Genomic DNA, 19,704 nt, shown 5'->3' on the forward strand with positions numbered 1-19,704 from the left:
AATCATATTATGAAATTCGAAGGTACATTGTTTAAAAAACTTTGGCAGTTAGAAAACTATGGCAGTTAAAAGTCGGTGTAAAAGAGGCTGAGTTCAAGGTTTTTTTAACATACGAAAGAGAAAGAAAATTGCCCCTGCTGCGCCAATAACATTCCATTGTTTAAAAAATAGGTTATTGTCTTCCTCTCCATCTAAAGAAGGTTTGCACCACAGCTATTTATGAACAGCCTGATATGATTCTTCGTTGAAGGTCCTTCTTAAATGAATTGTTTTTGGTCGAACTACTTACGGCAAAAATAGAACATTGTCGGTTAAACTGATAAATGTTCTTTCTTGTGTTTATAGAATAACTCAAATAATTCTTCGTTAAAGGTCAATCTTAAATTTGTTACGTTTCGTCTAACTACTTATGAAGAAAAAAAATAGCTGGTTAAACTGATAAATGGTCCTCTGTTGTATATATTTCAAACATTAAATAATTCTTTCTTAAAAATTCATCTAAAATAATTTCTATTTGGTCGAACTAATTACGGCAAAAAGAAAACATGGTTGGTCAAACTGATAAATGGTTCTTTGTTTAATGTCCACCTTTAATGTGTTGCTTATGGTCCAAATACGTGCGCTGGAAGGAAAAAAAGGCTGATAAAACTAATGAATGGTCCTTCATTGTCCTTAAAGAAAGCCTTGAATGATTCTTGGTCAAAGATCGATCTTAACAGTGTTGCGTTTGGTCCAAATATGTGCGGTGGAAAGAAAACATGGCTCGTTAAACTGATAAATGGTCTTTCTTGTGTTTAAAGAATACCTCAAATGATTCTTCGTTAAAGGTCCATCTTAAATGAATCTTTGTTTTCGAACGACTTACGGCAAAAAGAAAACATGGTCGGCTGAACTGATAAATGGTCCTTTCTCGTGTTTATGGAAAACCTTAAATTATTCTTCATTAAAGGTCCATCTTAACTGTGTTTCGTTTGGTCCAAATATGTGCGGTGTAAAGAAAACATGGCTCGTTTAACTGATAAATGGTCTTTCTTGTGTTTATAGAATACCTCAAATGATTCTTCGTTAAAGGTCCATCTTTACTGTAATGCTGTAAACTAAACTTTTTCTGGTGATCTTTTGTGCGGCTTCCTCGTGAGGAATATAAACAGCTTGTTTACCAATCTAAGATATTCTTGGCTATCTAGACAAGGCTCTAATCGTATATGACTATGTTAAAGAGCATCAAGAGCTGTTTTAATCTATGTTGTGCTAGAGAGGGCTTATCTTGGTATTGTACTTAATCTCATTCGCTGTTGCTTTCTATTGTCCGTTGATTTATTTTGTCAGAGTTTTACAGATGGCTATCTTTGTTTCTCATCGTTTTCTCTTTTGAATGGTTGATTCTTATTGAATTCTGACTATTGCTTGAAAGTTTACGATGGACTTGTTGTTGTAACAAATTTATCTTGCTGTAAACTCTTGGTTTTGACATTTTAACAGCTAAACTGATAAATGGTTAATTCTTGTATTTTTAAAAAGCCTGAAATGATTCTTTGTTGAAAGTCCATCTTTAATGAGTTGCGTATGATGGAACTACTCACGGCAGAAATAAAACATGGTTGGTTAAACTGATAAATGGTTCTTTCTTGTGTTTATGGAAAACCTAAAATGATTCTTCGTTGAAGGTCCATCTTAGTTGAATAGTGTTTAATCGAACTACAGTAGAAACTCGCATAAAAGAACCTGTTTTTATAAGAACATTGAGGCTGCAATTTAACCTTCAAATCCCCATAATTAAGAAACTCCAAGAGGCTGAAGATTGGGAGGGTTCTTAAATATATAAAAGATGAAATGGTTTTTAGAGTAAACCAGGTTATGGTATGTTGTATGCTACTTGGACAGTCTCACAGGACAAATTCATTAGATTGGTTGAAATTTAACATAAAAAGCTGGTTCAAGTGTGTCCATTAGAATTTTCGCGGTGGAAAACATTGTTAATGTATGCAAGTCCTGTACGTATAGGAGACTTGTTAAGAAACTTTTAGACTGAAATTTAGAATAGCAGCCTGTTAATTAGGAACCTATTCAGGCTGCCTGATAAAAACTTAGGTTCTTTTATGCGCGTTTGTACTGTACTTACGAAGAAAAGAAAAAAATAGCTGCTTAAACTGATAAATGGTTCATTCATAAATTTCTTAAAAGACTGAAATGGTTCTTTGTTTAATGTCCACGTTTAATGTGTTGCTTATGGTCCAAATACGTGCGGTGGAAGGAAAAAAAGGCTGGTAAAACTAATGAATGGTCCTTCATTGTCCTTAAAGAAAACCTTGAATGATTCTTCGTCAAAGATCGATCTTAACAGTGTTGCGTTTGGTCCAAATATGTGCGGTGGAAAGAAAACATGGCTCGTTAAACTGATAAATGGTCTTTCTTGTGTTTATAGAATACCTCAAATGATTCTTCGTTAAAAGGTCCATCTTAAATGAATCTTTGTTTTCAAACGACTTACGGCAAAAAGAAAACATGGTCGAATGAACTGATAAATGGTCCTTTCTCGTGTTTATGGAATAACTTAAATTATTCTTCATCAAAGGTCCATCTTAACTGTGTTTCGTTTGGTCCAAATATGTGCGGTGTAAAGAAAACATGGCTCGTTTAACTGATAAATGGTCTTTCTTGTGTTTATAGAATACCTCAAATGATTCTTCGTTAAAGGTCCATCTTAAATGAATCTATGTTTTCGAACGACTTAGGGCAAAAGGACGACATGGTTGGTTAAATTGATAAAAGGTCCTTTCTTCTGTTTATGGAAAACCTTAAACGATTCTTCGTTATAGGTCCATCTTAACTGTGTTTCGTTTGGTCCAAATATGTGCGGTGGAAAGAAAACATGGCTGATTAAACTGATAAATGGTCTTTCTTGTGTTTATAGAATAACTCAAACGATTCTTCGTTAAAGATCCATCTTAACTGTGTTGCGTTTGGTCGAAATATGTGCGGTGGAAAGAAAACATGGCTGGTTAAACTGATAAATGGTCTTTCTTGTGTTTATAGAATACCTAAAATGATTCTTCATTAAAGGTCCATCTTAAATGAATCTATGTTTTCGAAGGACTTAGGGCAAAAGGACGACATGGTTGGTTAAATTGATAAAAGGTCCTTTCTTCTGTTTATGGAAAACCTTAAATGATTCTTCGTTATAGGTCCATCTTAACTGTGTTTCGTTTGGTCCAAATATGTGCGGTGGAAAGAAAACATGGCTCGTTAAACTGATAAATGGTCCTTCTTGTGTTTATAGAATACCTCAAATGATTCTTCGTTAAAGGTCCATTTTAAATGAATCTATGTTTTCGAACGACTTACGGCAAAAAGAAAACATGGATGGTTAGACTGATAAATGGTCTTTCTTGTTTTTATAGAATAACTCAAATGATTCTCCGTTAAAGGTCCATCTTAACTGTGTTGTGTTTGGTCGAAATATGTGCTGTGGAAAGAAAACATGGCTGATTAAACTGATAAATGGTCTTTCTTGTGTTTATAGAATAACTCAAATGATTCTTCGTTAAAGGTCCAACTTAGCTGTGTTGTGTTTGGTCGAAATATGTGCGGTGGAAAGAAAACATGGATGCTTAGACTGATAAATGGTCTTTCTTGTGTTTATAGAATAACTCAAATGATTCTCCGTTAAAGGTCCATCTTAAATGAATCTTTGTTGTCGAACGACTAACGGCAAGAAGAAAACATGGCTGGTTAAACTGATAAATGGTCCTTCTTGTGTTTATAGAATACCTAAAATCATTCTTCGTTAAAGGTCCATCTTAACTGTGTTGCGTTTGGTCGAAATATGTTCGGTGTAAAGAAAACATGGATGGTTAAACTGATAAATGGTCTTTCTTGTGTTTATAGAATACCTCAAATGATTCTTTGTTAAAGGTCCATCTTTAATGAATCTTTGTTGTCGAACGACTTACGGCAAAAAGACGACATGGTCGGTTAAATTGATAAATGTTCCTTGCTTGTGCTCAAAGCAAAACATTCAATAATTCTTCGGTAAAGTTCCATCTTGAACGAATTGTGTTTGGTCAATCTACTGACAGTGAAAAGAGTTGCGTTTGGTCGAACCATGTGTGGTGAAAAGAAAATATGGCTGTTGAAACTGACAAATGGTCCTGGCTTCTCTTTATTAAAAGTCATAAATATCTCTTGGTTTAAGGTCCATCTTAAAGGTGCTGTTTTTTGTCAAAATACGCTAATTGAATACAACACCGGGGTTTTCAAACTGTTGAATGCTCTATCCCTGTAGTGAAAAAGGTGAGTTTATACTTTGTTCTTGGTTAAAGAGCCATGTTTGGTCAACATTTGTTTGATGGTGGGAAAAAAGGACTATTTCATTTAACTTTTTTTCATTTAAAAATTTGCATAAATTCTTGAAATGTTGATTGGTGAAAAGTTCTTGATAAAGAGGCATTGAATGCTGATAATAGTCAAATTATATATCTGACTATATATCTGAAAACTATAAATTATTTTTCGATTCAATGCAGCAGCAATTTTGAAGTTAACTTGATAAAGTAAAAAATTGAAGAAAATATTAGTCTAGCTATAAATTTCTGCCTAAGTACCCATTGACAACAGTTTTCAAAAAACAATAAATCTAACTTTTTTTAAGAGTTCTTTTTAAGCATTGGCTGCCAAGAGCCTTCAACTCAAGATGTGGTAATGTAACCAACTCAAGTGGTAATCTTTATGGGTATTTTTTTATATATATTATAATACATTAGATTATGATCATTTATGGTTGAAATTCAAACAGAGATCTTTAAATTGCAGAATTCTAACGGAAAGTAAACGCTTTTGCATAGTACTTGATAGAATATTTTCCAATGAAACCTGGACAGATATATTATTAAAAGTGATATTTATTCGTGATCTTAATGTTGCTGTGAAAGTAGAAATATTTCTGTTTAATAAAATTAGAGCTAGGAGAAAAAATTCAACTTGTTAATCTCCAGATCTAGAACAACTTTAATTGCAATATTTTTCCACCATGTAAAGCAGATTTGCCAACAGATTTAATTGCTTGAAATAACTTCTTTTTCATGCATACCATAGAGCTGGACACCGTGGCGAGTTGACTGGAGACTGCTGCAAAAAGGCAAAAGGGCAGTGAGTTATATGAATTTATTGTTATGATTACTTTAACAAGAGGCCAAAAATAAAGAGAATATAAATCAAGTATTTAACATTGTCTTGGGACATGTAAGCAGCTAGTTATCTAGTATTTTACGTTTGTTGTATGTAATTAGTGGCTATCACGTCGGCATAACTAAATCTAGATATTTCCTGACGTTTCCTTCGAAGAAACAAAGAGGAATGTAGCAAACATTTAAAAAATAATCCAGTATTGTGTGTCATTTTGTGAGAGAGGATTTCTAAACAATGCGAGATGAAATATGAAACAAGCCTCACCATAAATAACCTCTAAACATAAGTTCAAGACACTTTATACATATTATTATTAATATTACTAATGAATTTTCCTTTATCTCAATAAATCTCTAAACTTTGTTGTGTCTAGATGGTCGTAATTTATAAAACTGCATTTCAGATTCCTGTTGCCAACGAAGCTAAAGAGCCAACAGACGATAATTAAATGGAGATAAATGCTGTTTAGCTGAAGAGTCGAAAAAGGTACGTTTCAAAAATTCAAGATTTTATCTTTTGTATCATTTTTCTATAACATTTTGAGTGCATGAAAATTTTCGATTAATTTCCTTTGAACGTAGGTACTTTGAGGAATATTCAAAAATAAGATAGACGATCAAACAACGGACATTCAAAATTTAAAAAAAGTCATTTGGTTTAAAGGAGATGAAATGATGATAGATAGAAGAGGTAAAAAATTCCTCTTCAACCCCTGAATCGTGGTGATCAAGATACAACAACTTTAACAAAGTAAAAACAAGATACTGCGGATACAAAACATTGAGATATGAAAAGTAAACTGAATTTGAGACTCTTTTTTTGTTCAGAACTAAGCCGTTTAGACATTTCAAATTATTTTCAAAATTGTTCTCACATTTGTTTATCCACAACTTAAATGGTATAATAATAATTTGCTAGATCGATATGAAAAATATGATTCTTTGGAACTCAGAGACATGACATTCCAATGCCGAAAAAGCTATTGAGCAGAATACATTCATTGCAGCATTCCAGGAGAAAACTGCTAAAGGCACAAGGAGTAGGTGAGTTTGTTTCAATCGCACTTTCTAAACAGTTATTTGAATATATTCATATCGTGTTTATTATGCTCAATATTCCACCCGAGGCCGACGTGTGAAAAAGGCAATAATTCAAAGATTTCAGGTTACAAAAAAGCAGTCTAAAATTATCTGATGGTGAACAGTTGTTCAGGTGTACTACATATATTCTTGCAACAGAAAATTGTAAAATAAAGAAAGATAGCAATACAATTTACAAAGAAGAATGGAACTGAACATATTTACATCAATTTTCTACATTTGATGTTGGGTATTTAAGTGACTCGCTGTCTACTTAAATCGGATAAGAAATAGGCTTTACTTTAAAAAGATCTACATTCAATGATAAGAGAATATGCGAATGAATTCAAAACGCTGGTGCTTCGAGGAGTCTCATTTTATTGGCTATTTAACAGCGCGCTTGAATTTTAACTCGTTTCCATTCTACGAAAGCAGAGGAGAGGGTGTATCAAAAAATCATTGTCGTCATTGTCGTTTTGAGTTCGAGTTGGTCGTTTTCATCGTATTTATCGACGTCGTTTTGGCCAGCATGTTTGTCACATTGAAGAGTTTTGAACTTTTGCACGTACAATTAATGCTGTCAACTAAGCTTGTTCTGGGGATCTTTTGTGCGGCTTCCTCATGAGGAAGATAAACAGCTTGTTTACCAATCTAAGATATTCCTGGCTATCTAGACAATGCTATGATCGTATATGATCATGTTAAAGAGCAGCAAGAGCTGTTTGAATCTATGTTGTGTTAGAGAGGGCTTCTCTTGGTATTTTTCTTAATCTCATTCGCTGTTGCTTTCTATTGGCCGTTGATTTATTTGGTCAGTGTTACAGATGGCTATCTTTCTTTCTCATCTTTTTCTCCTTTGAAAGGCTGATTCTTATTGAATTCTGACTATTGCTTGGAAGTTTACGATGGACTTGTTGTTGTAACAAATTTATCTTGCTGTAAACTCTTGGTTTTGACATTTTAACAACTAAACAGATAAATGGTCATTTCTTGTATTTTTAAAAAGCCTGAAATGATTCTTTGTTGAAGATCCATCTTTAATGAGTTTCGTATGGTCGAATTACTCACGGCAAAAAGAAAACATGGTTGGTCAAACTGATAAATGGTTCGTTCTTGTATTTATGGAAAACCTAAAATGATTCTTCGTTGAAGGTCCATCTTAGTTGAATAGTGTTTAATCGAACTACAGTAGAAACCCGCATAAAAGAACCTGTATTTATAAGAACATTGAGGCTGCAATTTAACCTTCAAATCCCCATAATTAAGAAACTCCAAGAGGCTTAAGATTGGGAGGGTTCTTAAATATATAAAAGATGAAATGGTTTTTAGAGTAAACCAGGTTATGGTATGTTGTATGCTACTTGGGCAGTCTCACAGGACAAATTCATTCGATTGGTTGAAATTTAACATAAAAAAGCTGGTTCAAGTGTGTCCATTAGAATTTTTGCGGTGGAAAACATTGGTAATGTATGCAAGTCCTGTACGTATCAGAGACTTGTTAAGAAACTTTCAGACTGAAATTTAGAATAGCAGCCTGTTAATTAGGAACCTATTCAGGCTGCCTGATAAAAACTTAGGTTCTTTTATGCGCGTTTGTACTGTACTTACGAAGAAAAGAAAAAAATAGCTGCTTAAACTGATAAATGGTTCATTCATAAATTTCTTAAAAGACTGAAATGGTTCTTTGTTTAATGTCCACCTTTAATGTGTTGCTTATAGTCCAAATACGTGCGGTGGAAGGAAAAAAAGGCTGGTAAAACTAATGAATGGTCCTTCATTGTCCTTAAAGAAAACCTTGAATGATTCTTCGTCAAAGATCGATCTTAACAGTGTTGCGTTTGGTCCAAATATGTGCGGTGGAAAGAAAACATGGCTCGTTAAACTGATAAATGGTCTTTCTTGTTTTTATAGAATAACTCAAATGATTCTCCGTTAAAGGTCCATCTTAAATGAATCTTTGTTTTCGAACGACTTACAGCAAAAAGAAAACATGGTCGGCTGAACTGATAAATGGTCCTTTCTCGTGTTTATGGAAAACCTTAAATTATTCTTCATTAAAGGTCCATCTTAACTGTGTTTCGTTTGGTCCAAATATGTGCGGTCGAAAGAAAACATGGCTCGTTTAACTGATAAATGGTCTTTCCTGTGTTTATAGAATACCTCAAATGATTCTTCATTAAAGGTCCATCTTAACTGTGTTGCGTTTGGTCAAAATATGTGCGGTGGAAAGAAAACATGGATGGTTAAACTGATAAATGGTCTTTCTTGTGTTTATAGAATACGTCAAATGATTCTTCGTTAAAGGTCCATCTCAACTGTGTTGTGTTTGGTCGAAATATGTGCGATGGAAAGAAAACATGGATGGTTAGACTGATAAATGGTCTTTCTTGTGTTTATTGAATACCTCAAATGATTCTTCATTAAAGGTCCATCTTAACTGTGTTGCGTTTGGTCGAAATATGTGCGGTGGAAAGAAAACATGGCTGATTAAACAGATAAATGGTCTTTCTTGTGTTTATAGAATACCTCAAATGATTCTTCGTTAAAGGTCCATCTTAACTGTGTTGCGTTTGGTCGAAATATGTGCGGTGGAAAGAAAACATGGCTGATTAAACAGATAAATGGTCTTTCTTGTGTTTATAGAATACCTCAAATGATTCTTCGTTAAAGGTCCATCTTAACTGTGTTGTGTTTGGTCGAAATATGTGCGGTGGAAAGAAAACATGGCTGATTAAACTGATAAATGGTCTTTCCTGTGTTTATAGAATACCTCAAATGATTCTTCATTAAAGGTCCATCTTAACTGTGTTGTGTTTGGTCGAAATATGTGCGGTGGAAAGAAAACATGGCTGATTAAACTGATAAATGGTCTTTCCTGTGTTTATAGAATACCTCAAATGATTCTTCATTAAAGGTCCATCTTAACTGTGTTGCGTTTGGTCGAAATATGTGCGGTGGAAAGAAAACATGGCTGGTTAAACTGATAAATGGTCTTTCTTGTGTTTATAGAATACCTAAAATGATTCTTCGTTAAAGGTCCATCTTTACTGTGTTGCGTTTGGTCGAAATATGTGCGGTGGAAAGAAAACATGGCTGGTTAAACTGATAAATGGTCTTTCTTGTGTTTATAGAATACCTAAAATGATTCTTCGTTAAAGGTCCATCTTAAATGAATCTATGTTTTCGAAGGACTTAGGGCAAAAGGACGACATGGTTGGTTAAATTGATAAAAGGTCCTTTCTTCTGTTTATGGAAAACCTTAAATGATTCTTCGTTATAGGTCCATCTTAACTGTGTTTCGTTTGGTCCAAATATGTGCGGTGGAAAGTAAACATGGCTCGTTAAACTGATAAATGGTCTTTCTTGTGTTTATAGAATACCTCAAATGATTCCTCGTTAAAGGTCCATCTTAAATGAATCTATGTTTTCGAACGACTTACGGCAAAAAGAAAACATGGATGGTTAGACTGATAAATGGTCTTTCTTGTCTTTATAGAATAACTCAAATGATTCTCCGTTAAAGGTCCATCTTAACTGTGTTGTGTTTGGTCGAAATATGAGCTGTGGAAAGAAAACATGGTCGGCTAAACTGATAAATGGTCGTTTCTTGTGTTTATAGAATACCTCAAATGATTCTTCGTTAAAGGTCCAACTTAGCTGTGTTGCGTTTGGTCGAAATATGTGCGGTGGAAAGAAAACATGAATGTTTAGACTGATAAATGGTCTTTCTTGTGTTTATAGAATAACTCAAATGATTCTCCGTTAAAGGTCCATCTTAGCTGTCTTGCGTTTGGTCGAAATATGTGCGGTGGATAGAAAACATGGCTGATTAAACTGATAAATGGTCTTTCTCGTGTTTATAGAATACCTTAAATGATTTTTCGTTAAAGGTCCATCTTAACTGTGTTGCGTTTTGTCCAAATAACTGCGGTGGAAAGAAAACATGGCTGCTTAGACTGATAAATAGTCCTTTCTCGTGTTTATAGAATACCTCAAATGATTCTTCGTTAAAGGTCCATCTTAACTGTAATGCTGTAAACTAAACTTTTTCTGGTGATCTTTTGTGCGGCTTCCTCGTTAGGAATATAAACAGCTTGTTTACCAATCTAAGATATTCTTGGCTATCTAGACAAGACTCTAATCGTATATGACTATGTTAAAGAGCATGAAGAGCTGGTTTAATCTATGTTGTTCTAGAGAGGGCTTATCTTGGTATTGTACTTAATCTCATTCGCTGTTGCTTTCTATTGTCCGTTGATTTATTTTGTCAGAGTTTTACAGATGGCTATCTTTGTTTCTCATCGTTTTCTCCTTTGAATGGTTGATTCTTATTGAATTCTGACTATTGCTTGAAAGTTTACGATGGACTTGTTGTTGTAACAAATTTATCTTGCTGTAAACTCTTGGTTTTGACATTTTAACAGCTAAACTGATAAATGGTTAATTCTTGTATTTTTAAAAAGCCTGAAATGATTCTTTGTTGAGAGTCCATCTTTAATGAGTTTCGTATGGTCGAATTACTCACGGCAAAAAGAAAACATGGTTGGTTAAACTGATAAATGGTTCTTTCTTGTATTTATGGAAAACCTAAAATGATTCTTCGTTGAAGGTCCATCTTAGTTGAATAGTGTTTAATCGAACTACAGTAGAAACCCGCATAAAAGAACCTGTTTTTATAAGAACATTGAGGCTGCAATTTAACCTTCAAATCCCCATAATTAAGAAACTCCAAGAGGCTGAAGATTGGGAGGGTTCTTAAATATATAAAAGATGAAATGGTTTTTAGAGTAAACCAGGTTATGGTATGTTGTATGCTACTTGGGCAGTCTCACAGGACAAATTCATTCGATTGGTTGAAATTTAACATAAAAAAGCTGGTTCAAGTGTGTCCATTAGAATTTTTGCGGTGGAAAACATTGGTAATGTATGCAAGTCCTGTACGTATAAGAGACTTGTTAAGAAACTTTCAGACTGAAATTTAGAATAGCAGCCTGTTAATTAGGAACCTATTCAGGCTGCCTGATAAAAACTTAGGTTCTTTTATGCGCGTTTGTACTGTACTTACGAAGAAAAGAAAAAAATAGCTGCTTCAACTGATAAATGGCTCATTCATAAATTTCTTGTTTAATGTCCACCTTTAATGTGTTGCTTATGATCCAAATACGTGCGGTGGAAGGAAACAAAGGCTGGTTAAACTATTGAATAGTCATTCATTGTCCTTAAAAAAAACCTTGAATGATTCTTCGTCAAAGATCGATCTTAACAGTGTTGCGTTTGGTCCAAATATGTGCGGTGGAAAGAAAACATGGCTCGTTAAACTGATAAATGGTCTTTCTTGTGTTTATAGAATACCTCAAATGATTATTCTTCAAAGATCGATCTTAACAGTGTTGCGTTTGGTCGAAATATGTGCGGTGGAAAGAAAACATGGCTGATTAAACTGATAAATGGTCTTTCTTGTGTTTATAGAATAACTCAAACGATTCTTCGTTAAAGATCCATCTTAACTGTGTTGCGTTTGGTCGAAATATGTGCGGTGGAAAGAAAACATGGCTGGTTAAACTGATAAATGGTCTTTCTTGTGTTTATAGAATACCTGAAATGATTCTTCGTTAAAGGTCCATCTTAAATGAATCTATGTTTTCGAACGACTTAGGGCAAAAGGACGACATGGTTGGTTAAATTGATAAAAGGTCCTTTCTTCTGTTTATGGAAAACCTTAAACGATTCTTCGTTATAGGTCCATCTTAACTGTGTTTCGTTTGGTCCAAATATGTGCGGTGGAAAGAAAACATGGCTGATTAAACTGATAAATGGTCTTTCTTGTGTTTATAGAATACGTCAAATGATTCTTCGTTAAAGGTCCATCTCAACTGTGTTGTGTTTGGTCGAAATATGTGCGATGGAAAGAAAACATGGATGGTTAGACTGATAAATGGTCTTTCTTGTGTTTATTGAATACCTCAAATGATTCTTCATTAAAGGTCCATCTTAAATGAATCTATGTTTTCGAACGACTTAGGGCAAAAGGACGACATGGTTGGTTAAATTGATAAAAGGTCCTTTCTTCTGTTTATGGAAAACCTTAAACGATTCTTCGTTATAGGTCCATCTTAACTGTGTTTCGTTTGGTCCAAATATGTGCGGTGGAAAGAAAACATGGCTGATTAAACTGATAAATGGTCTTTCTTGTGTTTATAGAATAACTCAAACGATTATTCGTTAAAGATCCATCTTAACTGTGTTGCGTTTGGTCGAAATATGTGCGGTGGAAAGAAAACATGGCTGGTTAAACTGATAAATGGTCTTTCTTGTGTTTATAGAATACCTAAAATGATTCTTCGTTAAAGGTCCATCTTAAATGAATCTATGTTTTCGAAGGACTTATGGCAAAAGGACGACATGGTTGGTTAAATTGATAAAAGGTCCTTTCTTCTGTTTATGGAAAACCTTAAATGATTCTTCGTTATAGGTCCATCTTAACTGTGTTTCGTTTGGTCCAAATATGTGCTGTGGAAAGAAAACATGGCTCGTTAAACTGATAAATGGTCTTTCTTGTGTTTATAGAATACCTCAAATGATTCTTCGTTAAAGGTCCATCTTAAATGAATCTATGTTTTCGAACGACTTACGGCAAAAAGAAAACATGGATGGTTAGACTGATAAATGGTCTTTCTTGTGTTTATAGAATAACTCAAATGATTCTCCGTTAAAGGTCCATCTAAACTGTGTTGTGTTTGGTCGAAATATGTGCGGTGGAAAGGAAACATGGCTGGTTAGACTGATAAATGGTCTTTCTTGTGTTTCTAGAATACCTCAAATGATTCTTTGTTAAAGGTCCAACTTAGCTGTGTTGCGTTTGGTCGAAATATGTGCGGTGGAAAGAAAACATGGATGGTTAGACTGATAAATGGTCTTTCTTGTGTTTATAGAATAACTCAAATGATTCTCCGTTAAAGGTCCATCTTAGCTGTCTTGCGTTTGGTCGAAATATGTGCGGTGGATAGAAAACATGGCTGATTAAACTGATAAATGGTCTTTCTCGTGTTTATAGAATACCTCAAATGATTCTTCGTTAAAGGTCCATCTTAAATGAATCTATGTTTTCGAAGGACTTATGGCAAAAGGACGACATGGTTGGTTAAATTGATAAAAGGTCCTTTCTTCTGTTTATGGAAAACCTTAAATGATTCTTCGTTATAGGTCCATCTTAACTGTGTTTCGTTTGGTCCAAATATGTGCTGTGGAAAGAAAACATGGCTCGTTAAACTGATAAATGGTCTTTCTTGTGTTTATAGAATACCTCAAATGATTCTTCGTTAAAGGTCCATCTTAAATGAATCTATGTTTTCGAACGACTTACGGCAAAAAGAAAACATGGATGGTTAGACTGATAAATGGTCTTTCTTGTGTTTATAGAATAACTCAAATGATTCTCCGTTAAAGGTCCATCTAAACTGTGTTGTGTTTGGTCGAAATATGTGCGGTGGAAAGGAAACATGGCTGGTTAGACTGATAAATGGTCTTTCTTGTGTTTCTAGAATACCTCAAATGATTCTTTGTTAAAGGTCCAACTTAGCTGTGTTGCGTTTGGTCGAAATATGTGCGGTGGAAAGAAAACATGGATGGTTAGACTGATAAATGGTCTTTCTTGTGTTTATAGAATAACTCAAATGATTCTCCGTTAAAGGTCCATCTTAGCTGTCTTGCGTTTGGTCGAAATATGTGCGGTGGATAGAAAACATGGCTGATTAAACTGATGAATGGTCTTTCTCGTGTTTATAGAATACCTCAAATGATTCTTCGTTAAAAGTCCATCTTAACTGTAATGCTGTAAACTAAACTTTTTCTGGTGATCTTTTGTGCGGCTTCCTCGTTAGGAATATAAACAGCTTGTTTACCAATCTAAGATATTCTTGGCTATCTAGACAAGACTCTAATCGTATATGACTATGTTAAAGAGCATGAAGAGCTGGTTTAATCTATGTTGTTCTAGAGAGGGCTTATCTTGGTATTGTACTTAATCTCATTCGCTGTTGCTTTCTATTGTCCGTTGATTTATTTTGTCAGAGTTTTACAGATGGCTATCTTTGTTTCTCATCGTTTTCTCCTTTGAATGGTTGATTCTTATTGAATTCTGACTATTGCTTGAAAGTTTACGATGGACTTGTTGTTGTAACAAATTTATCTTGCTGTAATCTCTTGGTTTTGACATTTTAACAGCTAAACTGATAAATGGTTAATTCTTGTATTTTTAAAAAGCCTGAAATGATTCTTTGTTGAAAGTCCATCTTTAATGAGTTTCGTATGGTCGAATTACTCACGGCAAAAAGAAAACATGGTTGGTTAAACTGATAAATGGTTCTTTCTTGTATTTATGGAAAACCTAAAATGATTCTTCGTTGAAGGTCCATCTTAGTTGAATAGTGTTTAATCGAACTACAGTAGAAACCCGCATAAAAGAACCTGTTTTTATAAGAACATTGAGGCTGCAATTTAACCTTCAAATCCCCATAATTAAGAAACTCCAAGAGGCTGAAGATTGGGAGGGTTCTTAAATATATAAAAGATGAAATGGTTTTTAGAGTAAACCAGGTTATGGTATGTTGTATGCTACTTGGACAGTCTCACAGGACAAATTCATTAGATTGGTTGAAATTTAACATAAAAAAGCTGGTTCAAGTGTGTCCATTAGAATTTTTGCGGTGGAAAACATTGTTAATGTATGCAAGTCCTGTACGTAAAAGAGACTTGTTAAGAAACTTTTAGACTGAAATTTAGAATAGCAGCCTGTTAATTAGGAACCTATTCAGGCTGCCTGATAAAAACTTAGGTTCTTTTATGCGCGTTTGTACTGTACTTACGAAGAAAAGAAAAAAATAGCTGCTTAAACTGATAAATGGTTCATTCATAAATTTCTTAAAAGACTGAAATGGTTCTTTGTTTAATGTCCACCTTTAATGTGTTGCTTATAGTCCAAATACGTGCGGTGGAAGGAAAAAAAGGCTGGTAAAACTAATGAATGGTCCTTCATTGTCCTTAAAGAAAACCTTGAATGATTCTTCGTCAAAGATCGATCTTAACAGTGTTGCGTTTGGTCCAAATATGTGCGGTGGAAAGAAAACATGGCTCGTTAAACTGATAAATGGTCTTTCTTGTGTTTAAAGAATACCTCAAATGATTCTTCGTTAAAGGTCCATCTTAAATGAATCTTTGTTTTCGAACGACTTACGGCAAAAAGAAAACATGGCTCGTTAAACTGATAAATGGTCTTTCTTGTGTTTAAAGAATACCTCAAATGATTCTTCGTTAAAGGTCCATCTTAAATGAATCTTTGTTTTCGAACGACTTACAGCAAAAAGAAAACATGGTCGGCTGAACTGATAAATGGTCCTTTCTCGTGTTTATGGAAAACCTTAAATTATTCTTCATTAAAGGTCCATCTTAACTGTGTTTCGTTTGGTCCAAATATGGGCGGTGTAAAGAAAACATGGATGGTTAGACTGATAAATGGTCTTTCTTGTGTTTATAGAATAACTCAAACGATTCTTCGTTAAAGATCCATCTTAACTGTGTTGCGTTTGGTCGAAATATGTGCGGTGGAAAGAAAACATGGCTGGTTAAACTGATAAATGGTCTTTCTTGTGTTTATAGAATACCTAAAATGATTCTTCGTTAAAGGTCCATCTTAAATGAATCTATGTTTTCGAACGACTTAGGGCAAAAGGACGACATGGTTGGTTAAATTGATAAAAGGTCCTTTCTTCTGTTTATGGAAAACCTTAAACGATTCTTCGTTATAGGTCCATCTTAACTGTGTTTCGTTTGGTCCAAATATGTGCGGTGGAAAGAAAACATGGCTGATTAAACTGATAAATGGTCTTTCTTGTGTTTATAGAATAACTCAAACGATTCTTCGTTAAAGATCCATCTTAACTGTGTTGCGTTTGGTGGAAATATGTGCGGTGGAAAGAAAACATGGCTGGTTAAACTGATAAATGGTCTTTCTTGTGTTTATAGAATACCTAAAATGATTCTTCGTTAAAGGTCCTTCTTAAATGAATCTATGTTTTCGAACGACTTAGGGCAAAAGGACGACATGGTTGGTTAAATTGATAAAAGGTCCTTTCTTCTGTTTATGGAAAACCTTAAATGATTCTTCGTTATAGGTCCATCTTAACTGTGTTTCGTTTGGTCCAAATATGTGCGGTGGAAAGAAAACATGGCTCGTTAAACTGATAAATGGTCTTTCTTGTGTTTAAAGAATACCTCGAATGATTCTTCGTTAAAGGTCCATCTTAAATGAATCTTTGTTTTCGAACGACTTACGGCAAAAAGAAAACATGGTCGGCTGAACTGATAAATGGTCCTTTCTCGTGTTTATGGAAAAACTTAAATTATTCTTCATTAAAGATCCATCTTAACTGTGTTTCGTTTGGTCCAAATATGTGCGGTGTAAAGAAAACATGGCTCGTTTAACTGATAAATGGTCTTTCCTGTGTTTATAGAATACCTCAAATGATTCTTCGTTAAAGGTCCATCTTAACTGTGTTGCGTATGGTCGAAATATGTGCTGTGGAAAGAAAACATGGCTGATTAAACTGATAAATGGTCTTTCTTGTGTTTATAGAATACCTCAAATGATTCTTCGTTAAAGGTCCATCTTTACTGTAATGCTGTAAACTAAACTTTTTCTGGTGATCTTTTGTGCGGCTTCCTCGTGAGGAATATAAACAGCTTGTTTACCAATCTAAGATATTCTTGGCTATCTAGACAAGACTCTAATTGTATATGACTATGTTAAAGAGCATCAAGAGCTGTTTTAATCTATGTTGTGTTAGAGAGGGCTTCTCTTGGTATTTTTCTTAATCTCTTTCGCTGTTGCTTTCTATTGGCCGTTGATTTATTTTGTCAGTGTTACAGATGGCTATCTTTCTTTCTCATCTTTTTCTCCTTTGAAAGGCTGATTCTTATTGAATTCTGACTATTGCTTGAAAGTTTACGTTGGACTTGTTGTTGTAACAAATTTATCTTGCTGTAAACTCTTGGTTTTCACATTTTAACAGCTAAACTGATAAATGGTTAATTCTTGCATTTTTAAAAAGCCTGAAGTGATTCTTTGTTGAAAGTCCATCTTTAATGAGTTTCGTATGGTCGAATTACTCACGGCAAAAAGAAAACATGGTTGGTCAAACTGATAAATGGTTCTTTCTTGTATTTATGGAAAACCTAAAATGATTCTTCGTTGAAGGTCCATCTTAGTTGAATAGTATTTAATCGAACTACAGTAGAAACCCGCATAAAAGAACCTGTTTTTATAAGAACATTGAGGCTGCAATTTAACCTTCAAATCCCCATAATTAAGAAACTCCAAGAGGCTGAAGATTGGGAGGGTTCTTAAATATATAAAAGATGAAATGGTTTTTAGAGTAAACCAGGTTATGGTATGTTGTATGCTACTTGGGCAGTCTCACAGGACAAATTCATTAGATTGGTTGAAATTTAACATAAAAAGCTGGTTCAAGTGTGTCCATTAGAATTTTTGCGGTGGAAAACATTGTTAATGTATGCAAGTCCTGTACGTATAAGAGACTTGTTAAGAAACTTTTAGACTGAAATTAAGAATAGCAGCCTGTAAAATTAGGAACCTATTCAGGCTGCCTGATAAAAACTTAGGTTGTTTTATGCGCGTTTGTACTGTACTTACGAAGAAAAGAAAACAATAGCTGCTTAAACTGATAAATGGTTCATTCATGAATTTCTTAAAAGACTGAAATGGTTCTTTGTTTAATGTCCACCTCTAATGTGTTGCTTATAGTCCAAATACGTGCGGTGGAAGGAAAAAAAGGCTGGTAAAACTAATGAATGGTCCTTCATTGTCCTTAAAGAAAACCTCAAATGATTCTTCGTTAAAGGTCCATCTTAACTGTGTTGCGTATGGTCGAAATATGTGCTGTGGAAAGAAAACATGGCTGATTAAACTGATAAATGGTCTTTCTTGTGTTTATAGAATACCTCAAATGATTCTTCGTTAAAGGTCCATCTTAATTGTGTTGCGTTTGCTCCAAATATGTGCGGTGGAAAGAAAACATGGCTGATTAAACTGATAAATGGTCTTTCTTGTGTTTATAGAATACCTCAAATGATTCTTCGTTAAAGGTCCATCTTTACTGTAATGCTGTAAACTAAACTTTTTCTGGTGATCTTTTGTGCGGCTTCCTCCTGAGGAATATAAACAGCTTGTTTACCAATCTAAGATATTCTTGGCTATCTAGACAAGACTCTAATCGTATATGACTATGTTAAAGAGCATCAAGAGCTGTTTTAATCTATGTTGTGCTAGAGAGGGCTTATCTTGGTATTGTACTTAATCTCATTCGCTGTTGCTTTCTATTGGCCGTTGATATATTTTGTCAGAGTTTTACAGATGGCTATCTTTGTTTCTCATCGTTTTCTCCTTTGAATGGTTGATTCTTATTGAATTCTGACTATTGCTTGAAAGTTTACGATGGACTTGTTGTTCTAACAAAATTATCTTGCTGTAAACTCTTGGTTTTGACATTTTAACAGCTAAACTGATAAATTGTTAATTCTTGTATTTTTAAAAAGCCTGAAATGATTCTTTGTTGAAAGTCCATCTTTAATGAGTTGCGTATGATGGAACTACTCACGACAAAAAGAAAACATGGTTGGTCAAACTGATAAATGGTTCTTTCTTGTGTTTATGGAAAACCTCAAATGATTCTTTGTTAAAGGTCCATCTTAACTGTGTTTCGTTTGGTCCAAATATGTGCGGTGGAAAGAAAACATGGATGGTTAAACTGATAAATGGTCTTTCTTGTGTTTATAGAATACCTCAAATGATTCTTTGTTAAAGGTCCATCTTAACTGTGTTTCGTTGGGTCCAAATATGTGCGATGGAAAGAAAACATGGATGGTTAAACTGATAAATGTTCTTTCTTGTGTTTATAGAATACCTCAAATGATTCTATGTTAAAGGTCCATCTTTAATGAATCTTTGTTGTCGCACGACTTACGGCAAAAAGACGACATGGTCGGTTAAATTGATAAATGTTCCTTGCTTGTGCTCAAAGAAAAACATTCAATAATTCTTCGGTAAAGTTCCATCTTGAACGAATTGTGTTTGGTCAATCTACTGACAGTGAAAAGAGTTGCGTTTGGTCGAACCATGTGTGGTGAAAAGAAAATATGGCTGTTGAAACTGACTAATGGTCCTGGCTTCTCTTTATTAAAAGTCATAAATATCTCTTGGTTTAAGGTCCATCTTAAAGGTGCTGTTTTTTGTCAAAATACGCTAATTGAATACAACACCGGGGTTTTCAAACTGTTGAATGCTCTATCCCTGTAGTGAAAAAGGTGAGTTTATACTTTGTTCTTGGTTAAAGAGCCATGTTTGGTCAACATTTGTTTGATGGTG

The 19,704-nt window shown here is 34.3% G+C and overlaps 1 long non-coding RNA gene across 34 annotated transcripts in view; it reads left to right on the plus strand.

The window, feature by feature from the left end:
* Positions 1–3,684: 3,684 nt before the first annotated feature.
* LOC135690308 (uncharacterized) overlaps positions 3,685–19,704 on the plus strand; it is a 69,305-nt gene continuing 53,285 nt past the window's right edge. For 24 of the 34 annotated variants that reach the window (XR_016144290.1, XR_016144272.1, XR_016144277.1 and 21 more), the window contains exons 1-3: positions 3,685–5,148; positions 5,591–5,673; positions 6,106–6,230. This is a non-coding gene — a long non-coding RNA (uncharacterized LOC135690308). Of the gene's footprint in view, positions 5,149–5,590; positions 5,674–6,105; positions 6,231–19,545; positions 19,644–19,704 lie in introns of all 34 variants that reach the window. The other 10 variants (XR_016144338.1, XR_016144340.1, XR_016144287.1 and 7 more) reach the window with 10 other exon arrangements.

The sequence above is a fragment of the Rhopilema esculentum genome, chromosome 1 (assembly GCF_057945365.1).
Source record: "Rhopilema esculentum isolate cy_ngs chromosome 1, ASM5794536v1, whole genome shotgun sequence".
Lineage (NCBI taxonomy): Eukaryota > Metazoa > Cnidaria > Scyphozoa > Rhizostomeae > Rhizostomatidae > Rhopilema > Rhopilema esculentum.